Below are 10,372 nucleotides of genomic sequence, written 5' to 3'. Positions count from 1 at the left end.
TCTGACAATTCTTGCGAACCACCGTGTATTAGAACACCTCCGTCGACAAATTCGTATCGTCGACCAAATTTTACTATTCATGAAATTCACTATTCATGTGAATAGTAACCTCATAGAAAAAATCGACAAAATTAACCACCAAAAGCTCTTGATACCAATTGTTGGGAATTAAATGAGTAATTTTCCTATAACCAGATTAATGAGAATGCAAAATAAAAGCAGAAAAATAATACCTGAAATTAATAACGGAGTTCGGCCAATTATGCCTACGTCTCCAGACTGCTACAGATCTTTTTACTAAAGAGATAAAATTTACAAGTGTTTACCAAACACTCGCAACTCACAAAAAACTCTCTAAACTCTTTAGTATTGGGAGAAATAAATGATTTGTGATGATTTTGAAGTTAAATGGGTTAGGGTATTTATGGTTGAAGTTTAAGGACTAATCTTATAAATATCTTAAAGTACAATGACTAAAGTTATAATTATTCCATTCCAAAAAATTCAACAAAATTAAATGCACCGAATTCGGTGCCCAATCTACCGAATTCGGTGCCCCTTTTTTACCTTCAAAACGTGTTCTCGTATTTATTTGATTGGCTTAGTTTGAAAGCATAATGATGTACGTTTTACATTATGAGTGCTTCAGCTGATGTGTGCATGATGAATAATGTATAAATGAAAGAGCTTTTTCATGTTTCAAATTTGACCACTCCAGTGAATAAAGTGACATCTAATATCTACAGCGTATGTTAAATTGAATGCTTCAGTTGATGTGTGCATGATGAACAAATATATAAATGCTACATTACAGTAGCCAAGCAGTCGTTCATTTTTTCCTGAAAAACTGCAGATTTAAGCATGAACATGTATAATTAAGTTGCAATCCAACACCTAATTGTTTAGGTAAATAATGAACATACTTTAGAGGTGGAAAATGGGTCATTCGAAACGGGTTCAATTCAGATCATTTTAGTTTGGGGTATTTCGATTTAGATTTAATTCTGGTGAGGTTTAGGTCGGGTTTAGTCATTTCGGGTTTCGATTTTATTTGGGTCTATAGTAAGTATGGTCAAGTTTGGGTCGGGTTGGGTAATTTCGGGTTTTGGTTTTATTCGAGTCTATAGTAAGTCTAATCGGTTCGGGTATCGGGTCGGTTGATTTTATGGTCAGATCAATATCTGATCAATTATTTTCGATTTGAGTCAACTTTGGATCTTCAGGTCAATTCAAATTGAGTTGAGTACAAGTCAAATTAATTATATATAGAATTATTGATATATTTTTGTAAACAATGAGTTTTTTTAATCTTATTATTTGTGTTCAATTTCATTCAAATTCAATTATCATTTATGGGTTATAATTTAATTCAAACTCGACCTATAAGATATGTTAGAGTTTGTGATATTTTTTATTGATCCGGACTAAAAATTTATAGCACGATCTATTTAATTAAAAAAATAAAAATTTTATTATAAATTTTATTATCTATTAAAATTTTAAATTAGATACTTAACGTTTAATTATAAATATATTTTATTAAACTTAAAAGTAAGAATAATATATTATTTATGTTTGAATAAATTTTATCCTAAATATATTTATAAATGATATGATATTATTATATCATCGATAATATTTTAGTTTTAAATTATAAAAATATAGACATATTTATATTGTAAAAATAAGTTATTTGTGTATTATAAAAATAAGTTATTTTTATATTAAATTTAAATAACTATATTTTTCATATACAAAAGAATTAAAATAATTTGTAAATTAATTAATAGTTTTGGAAAGTTATTTTAGTAGTTACAATTAAAAATATAATAATCCATTTCAACCATAGTTTAACCTAAAAAAATTTCAAACATATAATAATATAACTTGCTTAATGATTTTATTAATAAGAGGTGTGATTAGTATATACGGATAATTTAGGATAAAATTGAAATATTCAAAAAGTTTGGGGACCAATTTAGGATTACCCACTTAATAGTTATAATACCTTGGATCAATCTAAATGACAAAGTGAGCATGTTAACGTTCAGATTAGATAGTCATCAATTTTTTAGTGATAAATGACGAGTTTGAAACATATGAATTCAGGTCACCATTTTGTAAGTTTTAATAATTATGAGACTTAACAAAACATGACCCTATAACTAGAGGACTATTTTATAACTTTAATAATCGGGAACTCAACAAAATAATATTTTATAGTCAATGGACCATTTATGTAGTTTACCCTTTTATTTTATTCTTGTATTCATTACTGTAGAGTCAATTCTATTTTAATCATTAAATAAAAAAGTAAAAATTAATATAATATTTTTATCATATACTATAAATTTATTTATTAAAATATTATATTATTATATATTTAAATTATCAAATTTGAGTAATATATTAGTTTTTTTAAAATATTTATTTATATTCAACATTAATATACTCAACATTATACTAAGGGCTGATAAAACAGGATTTGACTTGAAATAAATCAATTTTTTTAAATAAAATATATGTATGATATCCAAGAAAAACAGCAAACTGCTACAAAACCTATACAAAATAATAAATTCAATTTCTAGCACCACCATACAATATAAAGTTGTGAGTCCAGTTTCAATCTATCTATACCCTTCTAAATACTTTTTCTAGAACAACCTCCTTAATACAGTCGAGGATATACCCCTCATTCCTAAGGACATTACTAAAACATCTTATGTTTCATACAATTTTAAGAATGAAGATAGATAAGAATTTACCCTTCGGATTTGTAAGAGTTCATTGTACTTCTCTATTCTATCCACCCACACGTCGTTGGAAACGACACTTAGATAAGCCCGGTCTTGACATTTTAAAGGCCTTAATCCAGGACGTGATGACATGTGGAGGCCCACATTGGTTTTTCTTCTAATCATTAAAATGGGTCCACTTATTACATGTTTTCGAATTTTTTATATAAAAATGATGTTTAAAAATATTTTTTAATTATTGGGGCCCACTGGATTATCATGTTTATGAGTGTTGAAATAAAAAAAATGATGTTTAAAAATATTTTTTAATTATTAAACTTAAAAATATTTTTAAAAATGGACCCCTCTAAACTTGGGCCTTAGGCGGTCACCCCCCTCGCCTATGCTCAGGGTCGGCCCTGCACTTAGATAGTATAACCTTCTAAATAAAAATAAAAAAGAGCAACCAAAGCCAAGTGTGTGAGGTCAAGAGTTCGAGTTCTTGTGTATGTAGAAAATCTCTACTGGAGACTCACCTACCAAAGCCATATGTGACGCGAATTGATCCGAATTAATCAAAACGAAACCTTCGAATCAGGAGGGCAAAAAAAAAGTAGTCCCTTGATTCCTTCGTAACCTTACAAAGCACACATAGTCCATCAACCACAAGTTCAAATCGAAATAATCTAGCCTTAGTAGCTAGTCGATCCAACATAGCTAACCAAGAAATAAATCAAATTTTTTACTCAACTCCGTGTTCAAAATTCGATTTGATTTGTCTTGATTCGTAATTTCATAAACTGGAATTGAAAATTTTATAAAATTAAGTCGAACTATAAAATAGAGCTTTAATAACTCAAATTTTTTAATAATTAATGGATTAGTTTTATGCTTAAATCGTCTTTCAAATCTGCATTATATGTATATATAGTATATGAAAAATGTATATATGAATATCGTATATTGTTATAAAAATATGCTTAAATCAAAATCAAATAGTAATATAATATTATAAGTATTTATAAATAAACTTAAACAAAAACTCGAACAATTTGACTCTACTCATCTCAAAAAATTTTAAATAAATTTATATTATAAAATAAAACTCATCAACTTAATTAATTTAGAAAAAATTAACTAATTCGATTGAATACACAACCTAGCTAATATGACTAAACATTTGCTTCGACAATACTTCTTTTTGTTAAGCAACATGGATATCAGTAGTGTTTCACAAGAACGGACTTTGCTTTGAAGTCCCGGTGACAAGTTAAAACCTCGATCAGCTATGTGGTGGCTTATATGCATCGAAGTAGTAGTGGATCTAAAATTATTTTTCAAGGAACACATATATTAATATCAAAAAAACTTTTAAATATGATATACAAGTAAATTTTAGGATGAACACTATCAATAAAATAAATAATTAATTGAAGAAAATTCAAATTTCAAGGTGATCACGTACCATCCCTCGGGAAAAATTCAAATTTACCCTTGGTACTTACAATGAGAGTCTGCTAGATGAAGATTCTAATGCTAAGTGACTCGAGATTTTTTTAAGGTACCTTAAGTGGGCTAGAGGGGTGTGGGTTTGAGATGCTAAGTGACCCTTTGACCAAGCCACGATGCATAACCATGTTTGTGTGTTAATGTTCTTACGTATTCATGATTATACATTTAGCATATTCATGTTATTTGCGTGACACTGAGCTCGTGAGCTTAGCGTTCGGAATGTGTTTTCGTCCGTAAATTCTTAGAAGGACAGATTGAGGAGCTTATCTTCAGTTCATGTCACACCTAAACATTTGGGGGTTTAAATTGAATTGAACTGAATTTTATGGACTTTTTGCAAGTTTCCAAACGTTGGGGGGCTAACTGCATGATTTACCCAATTTTAGGATTTTAAACCACACATCACTCTCTACTCCTTTTTTCATTTTTTTCTTTGCAGTGGTTGGAACTCAAAATCAATTTTATTTCCTTATTATCTCTCACATATTTCAATATTTTTTCGATTGTTATGATTCATCACCATCCAACCCGCCGTGAGTGTCACTGCTGGCACTATGCGATACCCCTCGTCGAGCTCTATTGTATGGTGCCCTTAGTGTTTCATCGTTGATGCCGTTAGTTGTTGGGGAAGGAAGAAAACTTTTGGGTGTTATAAAAATCCTAGATCTACCATCCACTGCCATGAATCGACCTTGGTAAGTGATTCATTATACTTTAAAATGCAAATTTGGAAAAAATGGTGAAATTGCAACCACCGAAAGAGCTTCTACGTGCCGTCGCAGTGTGTATAGGTCTGCTCCAACAGTTTTGTCTCTTGAACCAGTCTGACTGGACCGATCTTGAACCGGTATACTAATCGAACCGACTTTGACCCGACCCGTTAACCATTGACTTGTCCATTGACCATTGACTATTGACTTTGACTTTGACCCATTGACTTTTTCTAAAAACCCTATCTTACGTCATTTATCATTTAAAGTTCGTTTTCGTCGTTTGTTTTGCCAAATTCTAACCCTAAAGCCCTATTTTACGTCCTTTATCTTTTAAACTCTTAATTATGTTAAGTTAAATGTGAGACATTGGACTCGCTCTTTGGTGTTATTTTTTGAAGGTTCTCACATGTCTCTGGATTGCTCTCTAGTAGACCTAAATCACTCTTCTTTTTCTCAACTTGATTTCATTTTCTCGTCTTGAGATACGCATAATTTTTGTTTAGTGACTTTATAGTTTATTTTTGTTTAGATATTTTGCATTCGTATTCATAGAGTGGTTTTATTTTTAATTCCTCATTACGTAGAACCTAGTGCGACCAATCGTGAGAAGTGTAAGACTTAGCTGGAGTTGATTAGCTATTATAGGTGTGTCCCCTTCATATGTTTCATACATTTAATGTGTTATACTATTATGTTGTGTGTTTCTATCAGTAAACATGTTCGTAAATTGAATATGTGTGTGTGTGTGTGTGATTTGTCCAACTTCTGGTAATAATGCATCACATTTAATATGTATATTGATGCATTTCTGATTCTACTTGGGATTATATCATCGTAATGATTTTGTATGGGATTATATCATCGTCCTGATTTTACATGGGATCCTCTACGGAGGGTAACATGCCCGTCCTGTTTTTGATTTCTGATGAGTTACTCCTTGGAGGTTAACTCAGACTCCTATTCGGAGGGTAACGTTTCCATCCTGATTTCTGTTTTCTGCTCTAGATCCACTTTAGAGATCTCAGGTTCCTTTCAGCATATAATGTTTTCCATTATGTTTGTTTATGACGAGAAGTAAGGTTGTGAGAAATTATGCATGATTTTCTAGTAATAAATATCTAGTTATATTGTTACTTAACTATTTTATTACTTTTATATCATGCCTAAAATATCTGAATTATTATTCGTATTTAGAGGGCACACTAAGCTTTGTAGCTCACTTTGTTTCTATTTATACATATGACTTTAGCATGCACATTTAGTGAATGCATGTAGTATAGTACAATTATTAGTGAGACACTGAGCTTGTAAGCTCAGCATTCGGAATGTGTTTACATGCGTAGGTTCTTAGGAGGCCATCTATGGTGCGTTATCGTCATTAGATATTTCAGCACGGCTGAGGCATCATAGTACGTCTTGATTAGTATTATACGGCATGTACTATTGTAGACCCTTTTGTAGTCAGTTGTAACTCTATTTTTGATTTATACTCAGTGTATTTATTTTGGATGCTTTGGGAGCTCTCTCGTATTTGTAAACTCAGATTTATCATGTCTTTTATTATATTACTATGGATGGTTATTCTATAATGATTACAGTCGTTTTAAAAAAAAATTGGACTGGATTAGGGTGTTACAATATCCTGTTCTGATTCTGTATGGGATTATATCCCTTTCCTGATTCTGCATGGGATTCTCTACGGAGGGCAACATCCTTGTCCTGTTTCTGATTTCTAGTGAGTTCGTCCTTGGAGGGCAACTTCTCAGCTCGAAGGGTAACATCTCAACAGGTAGTGTTTTCCATTATTCTTTTATGACGAGAGGTAAGGTTGTGAGAAATTCTATATGATTTTCTAGTAATAAATATCTAGTTATAATGTTACTTGATTATTTTATTACTTTATATCATGCCTAAAATATCTAAATTATTATTCGTATTTAGAGGACACAATGAGCTTTGTAGCTCACTTTGTTTTTATTTCTATTTTCAGATTATTCAGATATATAATTGGTTTAACTATTGAAGGAGTAGTCTCAATTTCATATTGTGCAAGGCTAAATTTTTGCTTTCAACCTCTTTAAATTGTGACATGAGTTTATTTTTCTGATTTTATTACTGATAAATTCTTTTTATTTAAAAAATAATTTATTAAACAAATTTTCATTCGTAAACTATTCATGAGGTCAGCGAGGTTACCTTGATTTAGTTATAACTCTTAGGCAGGGTTTAGGGGGTTACAGTTCGTGATCCTACTTGGATCTAACTGTTAGAGCATGTATTGGATTTTTTAATGGGCATGTACTATTCATTGACCTTATATGGATTTGAGTCGTAACTTTATTTTGATATGCTTAATACTTTTATTTGGGAAGTAATTTTGGGAGCTTCCCACTTTTGTAAACTGGTTATGCTATGTTTTAAACTATGATTTTAAATGATGAATGCAATGAAGGTTTAAAAAAAATAGTTAACTGCTTTGGTGGTTCTGTGTGACATGTTGATCTTTTGGATTTCGGGTCAGATCGGATTAGAGTGTTACAATTAGATTAAATAAAAAAAATTGCTTTAATACCCAAACAACCAATATGCATATACAGAAAAAAAAAACATCACAACTATGAAGCTTAAGAACTATTTTAAAGTTTGAAACTCCTTGCTCAATTCTCACTATACTTTTCTTTTCCTCTATCACAAGACTCTTCAACCTCTTTCTCTAATCAAACATGCAAGACAAGAATTTTCTAATAAAACACACTAATTAAACACAATTGCAAGAAAGCATAAGAACAATCTAAAGTTCATGAATACTATGAATCAATACTCAAATGGTTAAAACCCTATTTAAACCATTAGTTTGTTAAACTTTATCTTCCATGGAAGATGTGGAACTTAGATTGAAGCTCTATAAATTCTAGAGCTAAAACTTACTTTCCTTTTGATCTAAATCATTATAAAAAGGGTGAAAACATAGAGAAGGTGAAGTTTTCACCTGTGAGTTATAGGAGTTTTTAGGTTTTCTCTTTATCATTTATTTCACTTCAACGGCATACAATTGAGAGATTTCAACCTTATTTTTCTTTAATGATATAATTATTCATTTGATTCCTTCTCATTTGATCTCAACTAAAAAATCTCATTTTCGTGGCCCACTTGAACCCAAATCGCACTCAATTAGGTCCACATTTTGCCTACTAGTTTTAACTACACTCTCATAGACTTCTCGAATTAACTCTCTTTCATTAACGCGAAAATTCAGATCGTTACACATAGAAAATGTATAACTTCTACATGATAATTTGTAATTTATAAAAGAAAATATAAAAAAATTGAAGTACAATTTTTAAATTGTAATTAAATAATTATTTTATCAATAATGATGTGTGTAATTTTAAAAAATGAATTACAAACAATCATCTAAGTGAAACCTAGTAGCGTATCCAAGCACAATCTTACATATTTGCAAGCTTTTTCACTTTTTTTTTTTTTTTGTGGTGATTAATATACGCTTAACTAGACGGACTTGGTAAACAACTAGGAATTGGGACCCTGAGTCTATCCCTTTCAAGATTCAAACTCAAGGCCCTGTGAGTGTACAATTGTTTCATATTTGATCTTTGATCATGAACTAATTTCAGTAAGCTTCTCTTCGCATTTGACCTAAATGGGCAATTCGATGACAAGAACCCGTCTACCAAGTGTAGATATGCCTCTAAATCGTGACAACATGCTACGTCCGCATCCGGCCTTAGATAGGGCGACATCTTAGTGTCGACCCTTAATTCAGTTCCGACATGAGAGTATGCCCATGGATTGTTATCGTCAATCATACCAAACACTCTTTTGAAACCATCATTTTTTTGTTGATGTTTTGACCCTTCTCCAATGAATGCACCGGGAACCCTAGTGATTAAATCTTGATCGTTCACGATTCGTAGTACTTTGACATTTTTTCCATTAAGCCGATTGACAAAGCCTTTGTTACCAACTCGAGGACCTCCGAAAGAAAACACTGCGATAGGAGGCACTTGAGACACTGACACACATGAACTGATTTCATCTGCGACCAACAGGGAAAGTGCGGCACCAAGGTTATGCCCTGTGATTGTTATGCTAAGGGTTTCACCTTTATATGCCTCCATCAACCTTTTCACTTCTTCAACCACAGATTCAGCCAAACTCGGAACGTGAACGCCACGCGTTTTATGCAAACTCAAGAACCCACATTCCACCTTCTGGGTCGGATCATCCGATTCAGGGATTGAAACCAATTGGGCTCTTAAATTTTCAGCCCATTCCATGCACGTAGCGGTCCCGCGTAGAGCAATGACAATATCCCTTCTTCCCATACGTTGAATCTCCCTCTTGTCATCACAAACCGCTACGAATCCGATCCAACTAGAACGTTGGGTCATCCACCCAAGATTCGGAGCCACTTCGTCCACCCATTCCGGCAACCCGATAGAGGAGGTGGCATAAAGACTCTTGGTCACTTTATAAGACCTATCGGGCAATGCCACGTGCCTCGGCTGCGGAGCTTCATTGATCGACATAGCGGGGTTTGAATGGAAACCATAGTAAGCAGCTTGAACGAATTCCCCATATCTCACCACTTCCCGCCTTAGATTTTCATCGAGCGGGTCAAGCAACCCGGACCAATCATTGCATCCATGGTATTCCCTCCATCGAGAACCGAGGTTGTTCCGGGGCGAATACTCCATGGTCTTCGATAAAAGGCGTTTAAGCCTATTCAAATGACGCGGAGACATCTCTTCGGGGCTTTCGTTTCAGGCCAAATCCTCGAAAGATTAAGCCCTTCGAGTAAGCCCCTCCCTTTGTTCTCGATGGGGTGCTTGGTAACTTGTTCAGGGCCGGGTTGGTTTTTTTCCTGGTGGAGATTTTCGAGGTTGGAAAGGTGTTGCCGAGTCAACTCAGTGGGCTTTTGAGAGGAGGGATTGGGTTTGGTTAAAGGGTTTAGGGGTGATGGCTGCCGGCACCTGAAACTTGCCCGCCTAGCTTGGAAGACGTGCAAGTTTTGAGCGGGGAGAGTGGCGCTTATGCCGATCTGCATGGAACACGAGAGAAAGAGCAAACAAGGAAGAGAAAATAGAGTGCTTAAACAGCAAAGCCAAGACCGACTGAGATCCAATAAAACAGATGAGTTGTCGTTATATATTTATAGACCAACGAACAGCCATATTTGATTTGTAAAGAATGGCAATACTGAAAATATTTGATGCTTTTAAGGGTTAAAAAAGGGTCAACGTGGTTCAAGGAAAGTCTGTGATCAATAAGAAAAGAATCTAACTTTTATTTTTAGGTAAACTATACATTTAAAGCCCAAACTATTACTTTTATTTATTTTGGTATCTAAACTTTATTATTTTCAAAATTATACCTAATACTCAGTTT

The 10,372-nt window shown here is 32.9% G+C and overlaps 1 pseudogene; it reads right to left on the bottom strand.

Annotated features, from left to right (window-relative positions):
- Positions 1-1,297: 1,297 nt before the first annotated feature.
- Positions 1,298-10,091, bottom strand: LOC120120846 (annotated as a pseudogene).
- Between the last annotated feature and the right edge of the window lie 281 nt (positions 10,092-10,372).

This window comes from Hibiscus syriacus, unplaced genomic scaffold, assembly GCF_006381635.1.
Source record: "Hibiscus syriacus cultivar Baekdansim isolate YM2019G1 unplaced genomic scaffold, ASM638163v2 tig00110348_pilon, whole genome shotgun sequence".
In the NCBI taxonomy this organism is placed as follows: domain Eukaryota; kingdom Viridiplantae; phylum Streptophyta; class Magnoliopsida; order Malvales; family Malvaceae; genus Hibiscus; species Hibiscus syriacus.
Note: the sequence above shows the minus strand (reverse complement) of the source record. Positions and strands in the feature narration are given on the sequence as shown.